This window comes from Nomascus leucogenys, chromosome 22a (assembly GCF_006542625.1).
Source record: "Nomascus leucogenys isolate Asia chromosome 22a, Asia_NLE_v1, whole genome shotgun sequence".
NCBI lineage: Eukaryota > Metazoa > Chordata > Mammalia > Primates > Hylobatidae > Nomascus > Nomascus leucogenys.
In genome coordinates this window covers 87971172-87993849 of record NC_044402.1, presented here as the reverse complement: position 1 = coordinate 87993849, position 22678 = coordinate 87971172, and the positions used below count along the sequence as shown (strand labels likewise).

General features: G+C 35.6%; 1 protein-coding gene across 3 annotated transcripts in view; it reads left to right on the top strand.

The window, feature by feature from the left end:
* The first annotated feature begins 999 nt into the window (after positions 1-999).
* The window catches only part of TFPI (tissue factor pathway inhibitor), an 87387-nt gene continuing 65708 nt past the window's right edge, over positions 1000-22678 (top strand). For all 3 annotated transcript variants that reach the window (XM_030803344.1, XM_030803345.1, XM_012501700.2), the window contains exon 1: positions 1000-1306. The gene's annotated coding sequence lies outside the window, so the exon portion shown is untranslated. The remainder of the gene's footprint in view (positions 1307-22678) is intronic.

Sequence of the window (22678 nt, the reverse complement as noted above, 5' to 3'; positions counted from 1 at the left end):
ACCTTCTTTATAAGCTAGTTGTGAGGATTAAATCAGATGATTTATGTTCCAGTAACCAAATAATTATTCAATACATATAAAAATACACAAGATGAAAGGTTACCTTTTACAGAGAGGTCTAAGGAAAGCAAGAAAAATTGAAGGCACAAAGAATCTGAGATGGAGAAGCAAGAAACTCATATATTTTCTGACCAAATGTCTTCAGCCTTCCTGGTAAAGTAGATTTCTGCCCATTTATTAGATCTCTAGTGATCCTAGTCTGATATGACCGTAATTCCAATACAGAAACAGTAAGGATGAACCTCAATTATAGGAACATACACCAGAGACTCTGGTTGACATCTTTAAATATTTACATATTTTGTAGAATAATAATAATAGAAATACAGAAAACAGCGATAATGATAGTCAACAATTACTGGAGGTTCGCTACATGCTGGGGCCTGCCTTAAGTACTTTTTATGTATTAAGCCATTTAGTACTTATATCAAGCCCAGAAACTTTTATTATCAACATTTTAGGAACAAAGGAACTGAGGCATAGCAAATTCAAATAACTTGGCTGAGGAGCCAAGTTAGCAAGTAGCTAAAGGTAAGGCTCAAAGACTGACACCTGCAACAGATAATGTATTACATTGTCTCACTAAGAGAGACTTCCAATGGTAGCCCTCAGACTTTTTAAAAAAATAAATATATTGACAGTGGGTGAAACAAATGAAATAACTTGAAGAAGAAACAAACTGCAAAAAAGTTTATTTATTAACAATGTAATAATAAATACGTAATTTTTTAAACCCTAACTCTAGGGGGAAAAAAGCATTCTTTTTCAACTGATTACAAAAACAATCCTGGAAAGTAAAGGAAACAGCTATTGAAAATGATCGTAACTGAAATCTTGGTGTAAGCTGTTTCCTTCATCTGTTTCCTCCACTAAAAAAAAAAAAAAAAGAAAGAAAAAAGAGGTTTAGACTAAATAGAGTCAGAGTTGCAGTGACCTAACAGGAAGTTGGGCTATTCCCAACTGCCAGTGATCTCTGAAGCCGACTCTGAGGCTCCCTCTTTGCTCTAATAGACAGCAGAGACTTTAGGCTGGATAATAGTCAAATTCTTACCTCGCTCTTTCACTGCTAGTAAGATCAGATTGCGTTTCTTTCAGTTACTCTTCAATCGCCAGTTTCTTGATCTGTTTCTAAAAGAAGAAGTAGAGAAGATAAATCCTGTCTTCAATACCTGGAAGGAAAAACAAAATAACCTCAACTCCGTTTTGAAAAAAAACATTCCAAGAACTTTCATCAGAGATTTTACTTGTGAGTACCTGGCAATATACTGTCTAGCCCATAAGAAATAACTTTAATTTCTTTTTCTCGGGGGGAAAAGCAGGGTGCTGAGAGGCAAAGAACTGATAGGGGAGGATCACTGTTTATTTGCCGAAAATGAAAATCAACCCTTCCCTGTAAACAGAGTAAACTCAAACTGCAATCCAAACTTGAGTTCTCAGCATTTTGCATTTATGTGCAATGTTTATGATTTTAAACCATAAACATTTTTGTAACTAATTGGTGTATGTAGCTTTTTTATAATTTGAAGATTGCAGTAGAATTCTTTACTAATGGTGCTTGGTTAATTGGAAGTTTTTGAAAGTTTGGTTTACCTTTCCATTTTATTTCGTAACATATAAAATAGAGACTGTTATTCTTCTATTCAAATAATCTTTCAGTACTATTAGTTGATGATATTTAAAATGAGGTATAAACATTAAAATAATCATAATCTAAATTATTTTATGCCAGCATTAACTAATCTCTCTAAGGAAATATTTTACAATTCTCCAAAGACCAAAGGTTATATTCTGAGATACCTAAACGAGAATACTTACGATCAAGTCTATGTTGTGCAATTTTGTCAATTAAAACAATAGATAACGTGCCTACATGATGTACTGTTATGTTCCTGTTGGTTATAAAATGTTTGCTTCTAGTAAAAAATGAAAGCATATAATACAGCACTAAACAACCACAGAAATATAATGAGAGAAACAATTATTTAATTATGAAAAAGCACTCATTAGTATAAAATAATTACCAAAAATAAGGGCCAAGAGTACTACCATGTGGGAAAAAAGAAAAGATAAGCAACAGCCACACTGTGACTCAGTGCTCTGGAAATTAGTCACAAAATGACTTTGTATAACATGAGATAATATAAACACAAAGGGCAAAACTCAAGCAGGAAACATACTGCCCAGAGAGTCATATTTCATATGTAAAAGCGTAATATTTACATGAAAGGGGGAAAGTTGTGACAATTTTGAGAGATACTGCAAAGTTTTTGAACATGACAAAATCTCCCTATTTTAAAGATTATTTTAAATCTATCATTCTAGTGCATGATTATTTCAATATATAGTGTCCATATCTCATCTAATCCTTAAACTAAAGAGGGAATAGTCCCTGAAATTTAGCTGAGTTTGAAATGTTAATTTGTGGCCTACAGCTTAATAAAATTATATGAAATATAATTAGGGATCAACAAAGATTGAAAAATACTAATGTAAATACAGATAACTAACGAAGTAATTTTAAAATAAGAGTAAAGCTTTAAAATATTTATTTTTACTGATTTGAGTAGTTATATTGGAAAACCAAGTTTTTCTACTTCAAGTGACCACAGAATCTTGTTGGAAAAGTTTAATGACATATACTACTATTTGATTCCTATCTCTATTAAGTATACTGAATTGGACAAGTTTTTGTTTTGTTTTGTTTGTTTGTTTTTAAGGTACAGTCTGATATCTTTTGTTTTACCACCAATGACTAAATCAAAACTCCTTTTGGAAATGTGGTTCCTGTCCAAAAGGATTATGTTATCAACTGGTGTTTTATGGCCTGACTGATTGTCCATAGATCATTTGCTTGTTGATTGTACAACTATTTTGACTAAAATCTTCTGTCATAAAACTAATTGTTAAATTAATAATACATAAAATGAGAACATATTTTGTAATAAAGTCTAATTTTCAAAACAGCTTAATTATCTTAAAAATTAATTTTCTAATCTTTAGAAATCTTTTATTTACATCTTTCAAATTCAAGAGGTAAATGGGCAGGATGGCAAACTAATGGAGAAAAAATGCCAACTTTAGAGACTTAATTTAATGCCAGAGTGCCTATCCATCTAACCAAATAGTAAATATGCTATCGATTCCTTAGGAATGGTTGGCTGATTAAATTCAGTGTCACAAAATTTTAAGGTATCTTTCAACTGATATCTCTACCTCATACAAGAAAAAAATACAAAGTAAACATCCTTACAAAAAATAAAAAGGAAGAGACAATATGAAAAGTGAAGAAAATTACTTAGACTAGGATTTTCAAAAAAATCTTATCAGTATAAATTAATTAAATTGAATTATAATATAGGTTAAAATGGGTTAATTATATCATCAATTTATTTTTTCTATGTGGACATGATCTAAGGATTGCACTACAATACAACTCATCTATTCTCAATAAAGGCCTTCTACAACTAGCCATCCTTTTTTGTTTACCATCTATAGCAATTAACTCATTTTAGGAATTAAATTTGGCAGGTTGCCTTTTTAAAACACAAATATATTTTCATGCATTAGTGCCAAAGGTAGATTCTGCTATCTTTTATAGAAATATAGCAGCACTATAATTCTTTCTGATTGCTACAATGTGCATTAGGAGAAACTTGAATTCAATAGACATGTGTTTCTGGATATCAAATCTCACTAGAAACAGGGAAGTGTTCAAGTGTTTCCAGCAAGTTCTCTTCATAATAGACCATCTCTCCTGGCTTTCTGAGATCCTCACTGACTGCTTTCTTGGTGTTATGTATCAATTCCAGGGGCCCAGTCTTCCTATTACCTTTCTCTCCCTGTCTTCACTTCTCCAAGTGTCAGGTGCCAAGTAGAACCACAGCCTGAGATTCAACTACCAGTAGCTACCAGTTGCTGAAGGCAACTTCATGACCTCTACTTTTCTTCTTCCTCAAACCAACAATAACAGAAAGTATGGGCCCATGTCAAATCCACTGTTTTCTCTTTAAGCCTCTATTTGGAATGCTATGTCCTCTCTTAGTTGGAACACCCAGGTGTTAAAATTATTTCAAAAACAAAAGAATATAAGGACATCATGGCCCATAATAGAAGTTCCTATGCTGCAATACAACTATCCCAATTGTCCCATATGATGGACCACAGGTCTCTGTGTAGACTTGGAATTATTGCAAGGAATTGCCCAGTCAATATGTGAGTAAAAAACATTATATATTGCTGATTAGGGCACAAGAAAGCTATTTCAACATCAGAAATGTGAAAGTATTCATCCGTAGGACACTGATAAAATGTAAACAGTTTTTATTACCAAGCACAATGTGCCTTTGACGCCCTCGAACTATGCCACACCCCCAAGTGCTGCCACCACACTGCTGCCAACGTAGTCTATCTCTCCTCCTCTTCTTGACCCTTATCTATTTCTATCCAGTCCTTGAATTCTATGATAATTCATCTGTAAGCATCACTTCATTCCTCATTCCTCATTTCCAAGGCTTAAAAACAGAGTAAATCTCAGAAACAGGGTAAGTCTCCAGAATAATGGTGTTTATTACGAATATTTTGGTAATATTTTAAAGTCCATTTAGGAAGCTTCAAAGATTAATTTTCATCTCAGAAAATGAATCACAATGGTTGTATTAAAATGTAATACAACTTTTCTCTAGTTTTCTGAACATATGGAAAATACTTTAAATTTTTAATATTTTTGTCTGCTAATTCTGTTTTTGATGTCATTTCTGTCATTTAGACTTTTCTTATTATGAGTTATATTCTACTGTTCTTTGCATCCCTAGTAATTTTGATGTGGTTGCCTAATATTATGAATTTTACCTTATTGGGTGTTGGTATATGTTGTATTTCTATAAATATCCTTCAGCTCTCTTCTGGGATGTAGTTAAAGTACTTGGAAACTGTTCCCTATTTTGTTGTCTTGCTATTAAACTTTGTTAGGCAAGACTGGAGAATTATTTATTCTATGGTTAATTTTTTCCTACTACTGGTGCAAACACCTGAGTACTATACTTAATGCTCCATGAACTGAGAGTTTTGCAACTTGGGAACCAAAAATATTCCCTGCTTTACATGTGTGGGCCCCTCTAACCCTTTTAGGTGGTGCTTCACCCAGTCTTTAGACTTTTCTCTTATGAATGCAACAGATCAATATTGAGCTGAAGACTAGAAGTCCATCTGAAGATCTCTGGATCTTTCTTTCTGTATAACTCTGTCCTCTCCGACGTTCGGTACTATATACCCTAACTACCTCCTGAGACTGTCTCTGCTTTGTCTCCCAAACTCAGGGAGACCACTGGGTTCTTGTAGAGTTCCTCCTCCCTGAGCTTTCATATAGAAACTAAACTGAGTCTCCATTCAGTCTGGTGGAACAAATATACAAATGTGGGGCTAAACACTTGTTTCTCATCTCTATGAAATCACTGCTCTCCACTGACCAATATAATTTCTTATACTTTGTCTTTTTTTTTTTTTTTTTTACTTATTTCAGGTGGGTGGAAAAATCCAATCCCTGTTAATACATGGTGGTTAGAAATAGAAGGGCTTTTAAAATTGTAATTTTATAACACCTTAAAAAACAAAAGATGAATATAAATTTAAAAATTTAAGGGCACAGAGCCTGTAACTTTTAGTTTGCCTAAATAAGATAAACATACATTTATTGTTTATTGTATCCCAGGAGCTATGTTATATGAGTACATAAGTGTTTATACAATGAAGAACATAAGATCACTGTTTCTAAAAAATAGTTATTTCATCTTATATAAGAAGTTTATTGGTTCATTATTTTTTCTAAATAACAATAGCTATTCAGGAAGCTAATATCTCACTCTCTTCTATATTTTAGATGAACAAATGAGCTCCACATGCTTAAAATCAATCAAATGATCACTTGTTCAACAGGTACTTCCCACTTGCCAGACTACGAGTGCTCAGGGTTATTTACCTAGAGTTTTATCAGAAATTACAAATTGCTTTTCCTAATAGTTTCCTATCACAATTTCTTGTAATTGTCTTTTCTCCCTTGCTTCTTGGCTACTTTCATATAAAGAAAGCTAGGTAAAGTAAATACTAATTACAACTTTCTCTTGTTGTGAAAGGAAGCTTCAGGTGGTTCCTGCTCAATTTTTTTACACCACTTGAGGCAAACAGATAATCCCAAATAAATGACAAACGTAGTAGACAAAATTTATATTAGCATTGGAATTTGATGTTATAGCTATGTGAACATTATTCAAGATCTTATATGTCTCATTTGAGTTATGTGGTTTTAATCTCGTTTAGCAAAGCTATTTAGTCAATGAAGAAAGGAAATCGGTACTCATTAAAGAAATGATCTGGTGCTAATGTGAGTTTTTAAAAAAATTAAGATAAGCATTTTTTAAGATATATCTGGGCTTTCCTTTTAATGTAATAATTTTATTCTAATTCTAGACTTCCCAAAATTAACTTTTCTTAGTATGTTTTTTTCTTAAGGAACAGCTGAAGAATGTGCCAAATGAGGAAAGATGTTTAATCTGGGGGAATTTGGACTAGCCTCAATTCCCATAACAAGAGAGATCGATCTGTTTTTCTATATGTGGTGAGCTCTGGATAAAACTCTTTTCAAGCCTTTTTAAAGTCTGCAAATATTAATAAGAGCCCTCAAAAAAGCAAACAGTTTCTGAGGTGCCAATGTTTGCCATATAGCTATTCTGTCAATATTACTCTCCCCACCACCACTTACCTGCATTCGATATTATCATCTAGTACAGAGATAAGGAAGATACAAGTGACCATCTAGCTTCCCTAATAGGTGCTGGAAGCCTCTTCTGTAAAAGACATGGGGAGACCATGGATGATCTCCAAGAATGTAAGTGAAAAAATATCTCTGCAAGTATATACTTGCACTTTAGAAGGGAGCTTATACCTTTTTTCCAGCTCTCTCAGAACCTTACACACCACCATGAAAGATATATTTGAGACCTACTTTAATATCCAAGGATAACAGTATATATAACGAGAATCAAAAAGTGCCAGTCAATGATATATCCCGAAGAAGACAACATAAATATTTTAAAGACAGATAAAACTTGACATGGGGAGGAAGTTGGGGAGTGGGGAATTAAGATATTCTATGGATAAAGAAATCTCCAATAAAGAAGAAGACTTTATATTTTTGAAAGCCAAGGAAGAGATTAAACCATTTTAAGATCTCTTTCTGTTCTATCATTATACTTGAAGAAGCAGATTCAATTTTAATATCTTTATTAAAGAAAGATCTCTGGATCTTTCTTTCTGTATAACTCTGTCCTTTAATGTCTTTAAAGCTGAGCATTAACTATGTACTTTTTATATATTAATCCTTTGAAAGATATGGAAAGTGTACCAAGTGATAAATTTTAAATCATTTATAAAGTAATGAGGATTTGATGTAACTTACAAATAATCAAATCTCTGGTCACCATTCCCAGAAAATTACAATCGAACGAGTTAGGTAGGGCATTCAACAAGGAAACATCTGATTTCTGATGATATGATTATGTGTTGGGTAGGATTTTGATAGGAAAGAGATGAATGGCAATTTAGACTAAGTGGTCTTTATAAAAATGTACAATAATGATCATTAAATATGTGAATCGAAGAGTATTATTTATTGGATTCTGTGAATAAAGTGGCACCAATTGCCTGTCATTCTCAGGACCCATAGTTCTCACCCTTCATGGGTTTTTTTCTATTTGGATGGAAGTGACTGAAGATGAACTTCTTAACAGCTCCTGGGGGATCATGACTCAGCTGCCAGGACTCCTCGTTCCTTTAGAGTGATTCAGAGGAGTTGATCGTGATGTCATCTGGGCAGATGGTTGTAATCACCAACAGCTGTAGTTCCTCTCTTGAACCAAACTCAGACCCCTCCCAGATACGTGTCATTAGAAGCAATCATGAATTCTTAGCTTTTTCATATTAAGACTTATTTTTATTACTAAAAATACTCTCCTTAATAGGAGAGAAAACATTGATAATTATTTGTCATGTTTATTGTACTTAAAGATAAAAATGTTAGCTGATATTTGAAACTATAACATTTTTCTAATCAGAAAGTTTTCTAATTTATCATAAATCTGAAACCAAAAGGTTCTAGAAATCCAGTCTCAGGTATTATGAGTGTAGATTTTGCCCCCTTTTTTCCCTAAATATAATAAAGTAACATTTTTGTGAGAAATTCCCACACCTGGGTGAACATTTTGCTCTTCTTTTGCCGTACCACAAGTTGAGATCATCAGAAGCAGAAAGTTGAGAAGTCTCCAATATATTTGTCTAGGCAGAGATAAAATCTGATGGAAACAGGCCTTCAGGAGAAATGAAGAAACTGACTTGATCTTTTTAGCTATTAATCCTTAAAAATTTTTAAAAAGGTAATATCAACCTGAATTCCAGAACCTGTTAGGAAAGTCTCAACTGTCTTTCCATGTATTTGCAAAGTACACGTACCTCCCACAAGATATCCCATTCATTATGAATTAATAGATTGATTTTAACTAACAAATTAATTCATTTAACAAGAGTTACATAGACAGGTAGGTAGATACACAATTAAAGGAGCAACTCTTCAGGAAATAGATGTTTTGGTCCTGAAATACCATTTGCTTATCTAACTCAATAACAGGTACCTAGAAGAGCAAATACAAAAAGCAGGTAAAATAGCCAAAAGTAGCCACAGGTCTCTCAATCTCTCTATATCATTCTCATTTTTAATATGTATGGTAATTATAATAGAGAAATACACATTTAATATATTATTCTTTTTTTTCCTCTCATGCCAAAAATTCATTGTATTATCTTGCATTCATTTTTTATTCCATTTCCTTTCATTTGGAGCTGCTAGCTTTTGTAGTTGTGCAGAATTTTATTCTTGAAAACCTCCATTTGATTCAGATATGTAATACTAACTTTTGTTTTTTTTCCCCTCTTAAGGAAATGACAATAACATACCATAAAGAGCTTTGCTTTTAAACAAATTGAGTTAGTATGGAAATCAGTAATTCTGATGAAGAAAAGTGAATTCATTCAAAGAAAACAATGTAATCTTTTTCTGAAAAAAAAAAAAAAACTTACAAATTTAACTATAAAGTCCAGACAAAATAATTCCATTCATTTTTAGAGAGTTTTAGTAGTTATGGACAACTATAAATAGAACAGGCATAATGAAACACTATTCATTACTATAAAAAGAAACATTGGCATGATTTCCTTTATTATGTGTTTCCTTCTTATTTCAATTTGTTCGTTGTATTCTTAGTAGTGGAGATCTATAGTATATCACATTCTCTTCAGATTTCAATTGCAAATTTTAAGAAATGTGTTTACATTTGCCTTGTTCTTAATTTTCTAATGATCTCTTCTCCCCCTTCCCCCTTACTGCCTCTCAGTTTCACTTCTCCACTTCCAGGGCTCACACTCCTCTCTTAATTGGTAATAAATATTAATATTTCCTGTTATTTGGTAGGAGAAAATTATTTTTACCTATCGAAAATATAAACACCAAAAATGATTTTGTTTTAATTAAATTTCTTGACTTTGGCTCAAAACATTACACAAAAATTTGTTTTAATTAATTTTCTTTAATTTATTTTTGTTTTAATTAAGTTTAAATATGTTTCTTAACTTTTGCTCAAATATTAAATAAACATTTCCTAGTTATGGTTTAATGAAATGTTAATTTCTAGAGATTGTAAGTAATCTGAAATTTACTTTAGGTGATAAAAAGGAAAATATTTGTGAGAGTAGTGTGTCTTTTGAAGCTTGCAGTTGCCCTTTCCTTGAATGGTCACATTCCTATGTCTGAGTTGAAACATTGCCAATATGTAAATGTAAGACACTGGGGTGAAAAAATCACTTTCCTGAGCTTCAGTTTTTGTATTTAAAAAACCTGGATATTTCAGATACTTATTTCTATGATTGTTTTTAGTTCTAGCAGTGTATAAATGTGTGACCTCGTCTCCATTTTAGCTTAAAAATTATTTAAATAAATAGTTTGCATATGCTATATGCTATTGGGTTGTAACATAAAAATATATACTCATTTTGCCTGGTATTGCTATTTCCTCTCCATGAGACTTTTTTTTAATACTATGAATAACAAAAATATTAATTCTATACAGTGAACAGTTTTATTCTTAGAAGAGACTTCCCTTCTTTAAAAAACCATGTACAATTACTTTTGTACTTAAAAGAGTGAAACAATTATTTTTCTTTTTCTTTTTTCTTTTTTTTGAAACAGGGTGCCCCTCTGTCACCCAGGCTGGAGTGCAGTGGCACAATCACGGCTCACTGCAACCTCCGCCTCCCGGGTTCAAGCGATTCTCCTGCCTCAGCCTCTGAGGAGCTGTGATTACAGGTGCACACCACGACCGGCTTATTTTTGTGTTTTTAGTAGAGTCGGGGTTTCGCCATGTTGGCCAGGCTGGTCTTGAAGTCCTGACCTGAGGTGATCCACCCGCCTCGGCCTCCCAAAGTGCTGGTTGTATAGACGTCAGTCACTGCACCTGGCCAAGAGAAACAATTATTTTTTCTTATCAGTGAGATTTTCACAATCTAAAATGTAGAAAGAGTTGTGATTTGATTCATGAAGTAAGGTTAAGAAATTTTTCATCAAGTAATTCTCCAGAAAAGTATGACTTCCTGTAAAAAGAGCCAAATCCAAAAAGAAATTTCCCTTTAGTGAGTCTTTTTTTTTTTTTTTTTTCAGATGAAGTCTTGCTCTGTTGCCCAGGCTGGAGCGCAGTGGCTCACTGAAACCTTCGCCCCCTGGGCTCAAGCTAGCCAGTCTTTTAGTAAACATTTAGTCAACAAATCTGCAATTACAATGGAGGTTTGATTTTTGTTGGTTTTTTTTTGTTGTTTTTAAGTCACTCTGTGTTTGTAATATCAATTTACTTTTCAAGTTTAGAATGTTTTGCTTCATTGTTTCCCATATTTTATTTTAATCTGTGTAAATATTTTACACTTTAAAATTATAAGTGTAATTTAAGTGTAAATATTTTACAGTTTAAAATTATAATCTCAAAATTTCACTCTTATGGTAAAAAACTGAGCATTGCTTTAATGTCAGGACAGTTTTAATGATAAGAAATGGGGATTTGGTATGGGCTTATATTGTTGATATCCTCTCATCCCCTAAGCATCCTTCAGTCAAAAAACATTTTTAAATTGGTTAATAGCTCTTTTGTGAAAGCAAAAACAGCAAAACAACTGTGAGGTTATATTTGGCTGCTGATAGGAAAACATCACAGCACAGGTAGCATAAATAATTAGCTTAAATTTATTAGCCCACATTATACAAAATACAGAGGTAAGCTGCTTCAAGACTGGTTCCTTCAACAAGGAAGCAGGTTCTTCCTATATTTTTATTTCCATCACTCACAGCAGATAAATTTTATTTTTAGTTTGTCTGCCTCAATGTTACAAGATAGCAGCTTCAGTAACAAGTGTCACTTACAGACAGGACAAATAGAAGTAGGAGATACTTTGTGGTTCTTCCTTAATAGCTGCATTCACAGCAAGGAGAATTTTCAAAATCACCCCATCCCCAACCATGCAGCTACATCCCCTCTCAACTTGTTAGCCGGAGTTCACGTAGAAATATCTAAACCAAACACTATAACGTCAATGGAATCACCATGATTAATGTGGGTTAATGGTCATTTATTCCTTAGGTGGGTGTAGGCTAAGCTTCTCTGAGAGCTGGATTTATGAACATATTAAAGAGTCTTCTCACTCTCTAATGTAGCAGAGAATGTTTCATGAGCAAACAAACCAGATGACTAAACTTTTTTTAAGTAGAAGAGAAATTATGAAAATGAATTCATAATCTCATTGACCTAAAGTATTTTCTGTTACCAAACCATCTTTTTCTCCTTGAACACCAATTTTGACTTGGTTGATCTTAAATTATGCATCTATTTTTGTGTACAGCATTTCAAATTCATATCATGTGGATTATTCCCAATTATCTTCTAGTCATTATCACTGCCAGTTTTACTTAGTGTTTATTAAATTCGGTAGATGGATGTGCCACCATATCTAATAACTTTCATTATGTTGGAAACCTACATTGTTTAAAATGAAATTTTATTTTCTCTAGTAAAACAAACATGAACGTGCACATAGCCATTTTAATATTTTTAATTCCCAAGTGTGATATTACTAATTTGAAGTATTATCTACATTTCTAAACATTGAAAGAACACAGGTAGAAAAAATGATTAGTTGATGATTAAGTAATAAATCATTTAAACCATTTATATATTTCCTCTTACTAACACCTTTCAAAGTCTTGCTTCTTTTGTTCTTTATCTCTGTCCAGTTAATAAAATCCAAATATAATCATTCAAATATTAAATTCCTGTATCTGGAGGGGAGAAATGCTGAATTTTTAAGGCAGCAGAAGTTACTATTAATTTATAGTTGAGATTCCAGCAGCCTAGATTTTTTTTTTTTTTTTTTTTGAGACTAAGTCTCACCCTGTCACTCAGGCTGGAGTGCAGTGGTGCAATCTCAGCTCACTGCAGCCTCCATCTCCCGGGTTCAAGCGATTCTCCTGCCTCAGCCTCCTGAGTAGCTGGGTTTACAGGCACACACCACCACATCCAGCTAATTTTTGTATTTTTAGTAGAGACAGGGTTTCACCATGTTGATCAGGCTGGTTTCAAACTCCTGACTTCACGACCAGCTGCCTTGGCCTCCCAAAGTGCTTGGATTAAAGGCGTGAGCCACAGCGTCCAGCCCCAGAAATCCTTTAATGCTAAATTATTAATGCTCCATTTTATTTTACCTAGAGAAAACATCAAACCTTCACATTTTTAAAAGTCTACTACTTCTTGTCATTCTGAAAGACAATCTCAATCTCTTTCTCATACACAAAATTTAATCACAGCAAGAAAATTTTCATCTTCCTATCTGCTCTTCAGCAACTTTCTCATCTCTCTGTTTCTGTTTCTTTGTTTCCCCCGGCAAAACACACACACACACACACACACACACACACACATTCATTACACACACTTTGAAAATATATTTGTATCCCCCACCAAGAAAACCTATCATTTTAATGGAAAATACATCTTTTCTTCAGCCCACAGTTAAACTCTTTTCACCTGTGCCTGGGATCGCATCTGCTATTTATTTCACTTTTCTTACAGCTTTTAACTGTCCCTTTTTAACCATATACAACTATAACCTTCATAAAATTTTTCCCTTCAAATTCTGTTACTTTTCAGCACAGATTTATAAAATAACATCCTAAATTTCTGTTTTCATAGCCTCTGTTCCTGTTCCTACTTCATCTCACTTGCTGCTGCCCCCTCACGCTAAAATATTTTACGAGGTTACTTGTGATGCCATTGTCATTAAATCCCATGCATGTGTTTACCCCTTGCCCTCTGGAACACTCTGTGCGTTAGACATTGTTCACTCATGACAATTTCTGGAAATCCTCACTTCCTCTAGTGTTTGTGTAGCTGCAGCTTCCCAAGTTTTCTCCTGCTTTGCTGGCCATTTCCTCTCAGTTTTCTCATACTTGTTTTTCTCCTGGTTGTTCAGAGTTCACTTCTAGGATATTCCTTCCCAGTCTTCACAGTCACCTCATAGTCATATGAGGATTACATGAGTTAATATTTGTAAAAGCGTTCAGGAGAGTGCTTGCTTCACATCAAATACTATATATACTTCTTAAATAAATAGATCTCATTCACCCCACGGAACAATGATCGTTTATCTCCTGATTCTCACCTTTTTGTCTCCAGCAGAGATCTCTATTATGAGCTCCATATCTACATATGGGGCTTTTTATTTCATAGTTCCACTGGAGGTTTCACAAATCCTTCAAACTCAAACTGCGTCACCTTGAATTAATCACCTTCCTAGGGCTACGTGCTTTTTTTATTTTAGGCTCCCAAGTCAGTGCCAGGAACCATCAATTGACTCCTTTGCTAAAGTCAGACGCTCACTGTAGGTGGCCTTGATTCCTCTCTCTTCCTCACTTGCCTTATCATTTTAATCATAAAAGTCTCTTGAATTTACTTTTGAATTTTCTCAAAAATTAGAACACTATTTTCAATATTGCATCTCAAATCATAGATAATTCTTATCCCCAAACTTCTGGCTTTCTGATATTCCAGAATATACTTCAAATTGCTCTGTGAAAACTTTCAAGTACACATGTTAGGATAACTTTTTAGTTCTATGTCTTACAGTTTTTGAGTGTGTGTGGTAAGTATTTGTGATGTTATGAAATATGGAGAAGATATATGAAAATGTGTCTGAATATTTTTACATAATATATTGCTTGTGGTCACTTGTGCTTCAGAATCTGAAGCATCTTGAATGATCTGTCATTATTTAATCCTATCTCTTAAGTTGCCTTTTTAATTAAAGGTTTATTAGTTTCTTTTTTTTTTCTTTTTTCTTTTTTTTTTGAGATGGAGTCTCACTCTGTCACCCAGGCTGGAGTGCAGTGACACAATCTCAGCTCACTACAACCTCCACCTCCTGGGATCAAATTATTCTCCTGCCTCAGCTCCCAAGTAGCTGAGACTACAGGTGCACATCACCACACGACGCTAGTTTTTGTATTTTTAGTAAAGATGGGGTTTCACCACATTGGCCAAGCTGGTCTCGGAACTGCTAACCTCAAGTGATCCGCCCGCTTCGGCCTCCCAAAGCGTTGGGATTACAAGCGTGAGCCACCCCGCCTGGCCAGTTTATTATTTTCTTTTAAGAAAATTTATTACATAAAAGAAGTCATCCCTTTATATGACTTACATCTATAAAATTTCTCACAGAATTTGCTCATTCTTTGTCCCAATTTATCAAGCTTCCTTTCCAAGTTTTCAGAACTTTTTGATATTTCACTTTACCAAGGATCTATCTTCAAAATACTATTTCCTTCCAGTTCACAGCTGTAATCTTATTAACAGCATTAATCCCCCTATACTGAATATGCAGTGGGGCTTCTGTGATTTTGATCATAGTATATGATTTAGTGACACACTATGTTTTTTCCATCTTATTTTGCAATTTTTTGCAGCGAGGTAAGGATCTTACTCTTTCTGTTTAGGATCAAGCTCAAATAGTTAAGGGTTATAAATGAGGATGACGTGGCCAGGCGCGGTGACTCAAGCCTATAATCCTAGCACTTTGGGAGGCCAAGGCAGGCGGATTGCCTGAGCTCAGGAGTTTGATACAAGCCTGGGCCACATGGTGAAACCTCTTCTCTACTAAAATACAACAAAAAAAATTAGCCAGGCGTTGTGGTGGGCGCCTGTAGTCCCAGCTACTCGGGAGGCTGAGGCAGAAGAACTGCTTGAACCCGGGAGGCGGAAGTTGCAGTGAGCCGAGATCGAGCCACTGCACTCTAGCCTGGTGACAGAGCAACGCTCCGTCTCAAAAAAAAAAAAAAAAAAAAAGACGATGACGTAATGGGTGGTGGTTGCGATGTTAAAGATGTCAGGAATTCTCTGAATAACCATGTTGAATACAAAACAGATTTATTCAGTTTGAGGATAAACTAGACACTGCTTTCACATTAACAATCCCTCCTCTCCTCCACCATTTCTTTTTTGTTGTTGTCTAATTTGGAATAAGTCACATCTAGCCTTTTGAAAACAAATGGACCAATTTTTTTTCTAGCTCTCTATCTACTTTCATCAAACTTTATCTGAAGGCATTTGCTACTTCTGGAAAAAAATCACAGATGTTGGAGTTTCCAATCGTGGATTAAATTTTGCTGGGGAAAATGCACTAAGGTTACACACTATCTGCTGTGTTATCTACACATTATCTTCACTCATCATAAACACAAATAGGCTTAACAGCCTCATTTAACAAACGGAAAACTGAATCTTATAGATGGTTAGTGTGTTTTTCCATTAAAAAGTTGGTAAACTTAGATCTTTTTTTATGCCTTTCCTATGTCCATTCTATCCATCTCATTTTTTCACACTACCTTGTCCTACATATAAAATAACATCAATATATTTATTTGCTCCATCTCATTTTGTTTTAATTCTTATTTTGAAAGAAAAAAAAGAGTGTACAAGGGCACACCTAGAACTTTATTATCACTGGTCCTTACTTTGCATTCTCACACTCTGTAAAATATTTCTCTAATGTACTCACAAACATTATACTGTCCACAGTAGCAGCCACTTAATATTTACTGAAATCCAAATGAGCAATTGATAAAGTTTGAAAGAACATACACATACACACACACACACACACACACACTCCATTTACCCAAAGGTACAAATAAATACTTTCATATGCTCATAAAAAAGTGTATGTTGATATTATATCTCTGAATGACAATTTTCAATATATATTAATATTATTCAAATGTTTAAATATTAGACCCAATAATTCTTCTCCTGTGAATTTACCATAAATGAGTAACTTTCAAAGTTTTGAAATATTAGACTACGAACACACTTTTGCATGAATATTAATAATTGCAAAAATAGATATTGCCCAAAATTATGAGAATGGTAACATAAATTTTTAAATATCCAAAAACTATTATGCAGCCATTAAATGAGGTTATGCAAGTCAGTTTGGAAAGTTATTAATTTTTTCATTTTACTTTAAGTTCTGGGGTACATGTGCAGAACATGCAGGTTTGTCACATAGGTATACAAGTGCCATGGTGGTTTGCTGCACCCATCAACCCATCATCTACATTAGGTATTTCTCCTAATGCTATCCCTCCCCTAGTCCCATGAACCCCTGACAGGCCAGGGTGTGTGATGTTTCCCTCCTTGTGTCCATGTGTTCTCATTGTTCAACTCCCACTTAAGAGAGAGAACATGCAGTGTTTGGTTTTCTGTTCCTGTGTTAGTTTGCTGAGAATGATGGTTTCCAGCTTCATCCATTTCCCTGCAAAGGACATGAGCACATCCTTTTTTTCTGGCTGTACATAGTATTCCATGGTGTATATCTGCCACATTTTCTTTATCCAGTCAATCATTGTCAGGCATTTGGGTTGGTTCCAAGTCTTTGCTACTGTGAATAGTGCTGCAATAAACATACTTGTGCATATGTCTTTATAGTAGAATGATTTATAATCCCTTGGGTGTATACCCAGTAATAGGATTGCTGAATCAAGTGGTATTTTTGGTTCTAGATACTTGAGGAATCGCCACATTGTCTTTCACAGTGGTTGAATTAATTTACACTCCCACCAACAGTGCAAAAGCATTCCTATTACTCCACATCCTCTCCAGCATCTGTTGTTTCTTGGCTTTTTAATGATTGCTATTCTAATGGGTGTGAGATGGTATCTCACTGTGGATTTGATTTGCATTTCTCTAATGACCAGTGATAATGAGCTTTTTTTCGTATGTTTGTTGATGGCATAAATGTCTTCCTTTGAGAAGTGTCTGTTCATATCCTTTGCCCACTTTTTGATGGGGTTGTTTTTTTCCTGTAAATTTGTTTGAGTTCATTGTAAATTCTGGATATTAGTTTGTAGATCTCCTTAAAGAGGTCCTTCGCATCTCTTGTGAGTTGTATTCCTAGGTCTTTTATTCTCTGTAGCAACTGTGAATGGGAATTTGCTCATGATTTGGCTGTCTGTCTGTTATTGGTGTACAGGAATTCTTGTGGTTTTTTCACATTGATTTTATATCCTGAGACTTTGCTGAAGTTGCTTTTCAGCTTAAGGAGATTTTGGACTGAGATGATGGTGTTTTCTAAATATACAATCATGTCATCTGCAAACAGAGAAAATTTGACTTCCTCTTTTCCTATTTGAATACCCTTTATTTCTTTCTCTTGCCTGATTGCCCTGGCCAGAACTTCCAATACTATGTTGAGTAGGAGTGGTGAGAGAGGGCATCCTTGTCTTGTGCCAGTTTTCAAAGGGAATGTGTCTAGCTTTTGCCCATTCAGTATGATATTGGCTGTGAGTTTGTCATAAATAGCTTTCATTATTTTGAGGTACATTCCATCAATACCAAGTTTATTGAGAGTTTTTAGCATAAAGCCATGTTGAATTTTATCAAAGGCCTTTTCTGCATGTATTGAGATAATCATGTGGTTTTTGTCATTGATTCTGTTTATGTGATGGATTAAGTTTATTGATTTGTGTATGTTGAACCAGCCTTGCATCCCAGGGATGAAGCCAACTTAATGGTGGGGGATAAGCTTTTTGATGTGCTGCCAGATTCAGTTTGCCAGTATTTTATTGAGGATTTTTGCATCGATGTTCATCAGGGATATAGGCCTGAATTTTTCTTTTTGTGCATGTGTCTCTGCCAGGTTTTGGTATCAGGATGATGCTGGCCTCATAAAATGAGTTAGGGAGGAGTCCCTCTTTTCCTATTGTTTGGAATAGTTTCAGAAGGAATAGTACCAGCTACTCTTTGTACCTCTGGTAGAATTCGGCTGTTAATTTCTTTGGTCTTAGGCTTTTTTTGGTTGGTAGTCTATTGATTACTGCCTCAATTTCAGGACTTGTTATTGGTCTCTTCAGGCATTCGATTTCTTCCTGGTTTAGTCTTGGGAGGTTTATGTGTCCAGGAATTTATCCATTTCTTTTAGATTTTCTAGTTTATTTGCTTAGAGGTTTTTATAGTATTCTCTGATGGTAGTTTGTATTTCTGTGGGATCAGTTGTGATATCCACTTTATCGTTTTGTATTGTGTCTATTTGATTCTTCTCTCTTTTCTTCTTCTTTAGTCTGGCTAACGATCTGTCTATTTTGTTAATCTTTTAAAAAAAACCAGCTCCTGGATTCAGTTATTTTTTGAAGAGTTTTTCCTGTCTCTATCTACCTCATTTCTGCTCTGATTTTAGTTATTTCTTGTCTTCTGTTAGCTTTTCAATTTGTTTGCTCTGGCTTCTCTAGTTCTTTTAATTGCAATGTTTGGTTGTCAACTTTAGATCTTTCTCACTTTCTCCTGTGGGCATTTAGTGCTGTAAATTTCCCTCTAAACACTGCTTTAGCTGTGTCCCAGAAATTTGGGTATGTTGTGTCTTTGTTCTCTTTGGTTTCAAATAACTTATTTATTTCTGCTTTAATTTTGTTATTTACCCAGTAGTCCTTCAGGAGCTGGTTGATCAGTTTCCATGTAGTTGTGTGGTTTTGAGTGAGTTTCTTAATCCTGAGTTCTAATTTGATTGCACTGTGGTCTGAGAGACTGTTATGATTTCTGTTCTTTTGCATTTGCTGAGGAGTATTTTGCTTCCAATTATGCGGTCAATTTTAGAATAAGTGTGATGTGGTGCTGAGAAGAATATATATTCTGTTGATTTGGGGTTCAGAGTTCTGTAGATGTCTATTAGGTCTGCTTGTTGCAGAGCTGAGTTCAGCTCCTGGATATCCTTTTTAACTTTCTGTCTCATTGATCTGTCTAATATTGACAGTGGGGTGTTAAAGTCTTGCACTATTATTGTGTGGGAGTCTAAATCTCTTTATAGGTCTCTAATAACTTGCTTTATGAATCTGGGTGCTCCTGTATTTGGTGCATATGTATTTAGGACCGTTAGCTCTTCTTGTTGCATTGATTCCTTTACCATTACGTAATGCCCATCTTTGGCTCTTTCGATCTTTGTTGCTTTAAAGTCTGTTTTATCAGAGGCTAGCATTGCAACCCCTAATTTTATTTATTTATTTATTTATTTATTTATTTTCTTTCCATTTGCTTGGTCAATATTCCTCTATCCCTTTATTTTGAGTCAATGTGTGTTTTTACATGTGACATGGGTCTCCTGAATACAGCACACCAATGGGTTTTGATTCTTTATCTAATTTGCCAGTCTATGTCTTTTAACTGGGGCATTTAACCCATTTACATTTAAGGTTAATATTGCTATGTATGAATTTGATCCTGTCATTATGATGCTAGCTGGTTATTTTGCCTGTTAGTTGATGCAGTTTTTTCATAGTGTCGATGGTCTTTACAATCCGGTATGTTTTTGTAGTGGCGGGTACCGATTGTTTCTTTCCATATTTAGTGCCTCCTTCAGGAGCTCTTGTAAGGCAGGCCTGGTGGTGACAAAATCTCTCAGCATTTGCTTGTCTGTAAAATATTTTATTTATCCTTCACTTATGAAGCTTAGTTTTGCTTGATGTGAAATTCTGGCTTGAAAATTATTTTCATTAAAAATGTGGAATATTGGCTCCCACTCTCTTCTGGCTTGTAGAGTTTCTGTAGAGGAGATCCACTGTTAATCTGATGGGCTTCCCTTTATGGGAAACCCAACCTTTCTCTCTGGCTGCCCTTAACATTTTTTCCTTCATTTCAACCTTGTTGAATCTGATGATTATGTGTTTTTGGATTGCTCTTCTCGAGGAGTATCTTTGTGGTGTTCTCTGTATTTCTTGAATTTGAATGTTGGCCTGTCTTGCTAGGTTGGGGAAGTTCTCCTGGATAATATCCTGAAGAGCATTTTCCAACTTCTTTCCATTCACCCTGTCACCTTCAGGTACACCAATCAAATGTGGGTTTGGTCTTTTCATATAGTCTCATATTTCTTGGAGGCTTTGTTCATTCCTTTTCATTCTTTTTTCTCTAATTTTGTCTTCATGCTTTATTTCCTTAAGTTGATCTTCAATCTCTGATATCCTTTCTTCTGCTAGATTGATTCAGCTGTTGATACTTGTGTATGCTTCACAAAGTTCTCATGCTGTGTTTTTCAGTTCCATCAGGTCATTTATGTTCTTCTCTAAACTGGTTATTCTAGTTAGCAATTTCTCTAAACTTTTTTCAAGGTTCTTAGCTTCCTTGCATTGGGTTAGAACATGCTCCCTTAGCTTGGAGGAGTTTGTTATTACCCACCTTCTGAAACCACTTCTGTCAATTCATCAAACTCATTCTTCATCAAGTTTTGTTCCCTTGCTGGCAAGGAGTTGTGATCCTTTGGCGGAGAAGAGATGTTCTGGTTTTTGGAATTTCCAGCCTTTTTGTGCTGGTTTTTCCTCATCTTTCTGGATTTATGTACCTTTGGTCTTTGATGTTGGTGACCTTCATATGAGGTTTCTGGGGTTTCTGTGTGGATGTTCTCTTTGTTGATGTTCTCTTTGTTGATGTTAATGCTATTCCTTTCTGTTTGTTAGTTTTCCTTTTAACAGTCAGGTCCCTCTGCTGCAGGTCTGCTGGAGTTTGCTTGAGGTCCACTCCAGACCCTGTTTGCCTGGGTATCACCAGTGGAGGCTGTAGAACAGCTAAGATTGCTGCCTATTCCTTCCTCTGGAAGCCCCATCCCAGAGGGGAATCCACCATATGCCAGCTGGAGCTCTCCTGTATGAGGTGTCTGTTGACCTTTGCTGGGAGGTGTCTCCCAGTCAGGAGGCACGGGGGTCAGGAACCCACTTGAAGAGGCAGTCTGTCTCTTAGCAGAACTTGAACACTGTGCTGGGATATCTGCTGCTCTCTCCATAGCCAGCAGGCACAAATGTTTAAGTCTGCTGAAGCCGCGCCCACATCCACCCCTTCCCCAGGTGCTCTGTCCCAGGGAGATGGGAGTTTGATCTATAAGCCCCTGACTGGGGCTGCTGTTTTTCTTTCTGGGATGCCCTGCCCAGAGAGGAAAAATCTAGAGAGGCAGTCTGGCTACAGTGGGTTTGAGGATCTGTGTTGGGCTCCACCCAGTTAGAACTTCCCTGGGGCTTTGTTTACACTGGGAGGGGAAAACCGGCTATGCAAGCCTCTGTAATGGCGGATGCCCCTCCCCCAACAAAGCCAGAGCATCTCAGGTCGACTTAAGACTGCTGTGCTGGGAGCAACAATTTCAAACCAGTGGATCTTAGCTTGCTGGGCTCCATGGGGCTGCGATCCACTCAGCTAGACCACTTGCCTCCCTGGCTTAAGGCCGCTTTCCAGGGGATGACGGTTCTGTCTCACTGGCATTCCAGACGCCACTGGGGTATGAAAAAAAAACTCCCGCAGCTTGCTAGGTGACTGCCCAAAGGCTGTCCAGTTTTGTTCTTGAAACCCAGGGCCCCAATGGCGTAAGCACGCAATGGAATCTCCTGGTCTGCGGGTTGCAAAGACCATGGGGAAAGCATCGTATCTGGGCCAGAATGCACTGTTCCTCATGGCACAGTCCCTCACGGCTTCCCTTGGCTAGGGGAGGGAGTTCTCTGACCCCTTGTGCTTCCCAGGTGAGGCAACACAGCACCCTGCTTCGGCTTACCCTCCATGGGCTACACCCACTGTCTAACCAGTCCCAATGAGATGTGCTGGGCACCTCAGTTGGAAATGCAGAAATCACGCACCTTCTGCATTGATCTCACTGGAAGCTGCAGACCAGAGCTGTTTCTATTCAGCCATTTGCCTGCAACTCAAAAGTTATCAATATTATCTCTTTCAATGACAAAGGAGGTTACCAAACAATATATGTGCAATGATCATTCACATATGCTCATATAAATATAATCACACGTATACACACACTTATACATATTAACATGCATAAGAAATCATATACAACCAGAGATTGTTTCTGAATAGGTAGCTTGATGGTTATTCTGTATTTTCTTTATTCTGCTTTATGTTTTATGATTTGGAAAAATATACATGTATTACTTTTCCAATCTAAAAAGACAGTT